The sequence below is a fragment of the Populus euphratica genome, unplaced genomic scaffold (genome assembly GCF_000495115.2).
Source record: "Populus euphratica unplaced genomic scaffold, PopEup_1.0 scaffold454.1, whole genome shotgun sequence".
Lineage (NCBI taxonomy): Eukaryota > Viridiplantae > Streptophyta > Magnoliopsida > Malpighiales > Salicaceae > Populus > Populus euphratica.
Genome location: NW_011500336.1, coordinates 115,990 through 116,207, shown reverse-complemented (window position 1 = coordinate 116,207; position 218 = coordinate 115,990).

The following is a 218-nucleotide window of genomic DNA, read 5'->3' as shown; positions in this document are numbered from 1 at the left end:
TAAAACATGTTTTAGTTAAGGAGTTATTGATACTTCAAGTGCAAAATGTTGATATAAAACTTTAACAAAAATACACTTTTAAATACTAATCACACCCCCCAACTAGCTTATTACTAGTCCCTAGTTGCGGGAATCAATTTATGCGACTCATGGAGAGATCAATTATAGAAATGAAAGATTGTAGTTGGTCAATTAATTGTTCATTAGTAGCAGCAGTG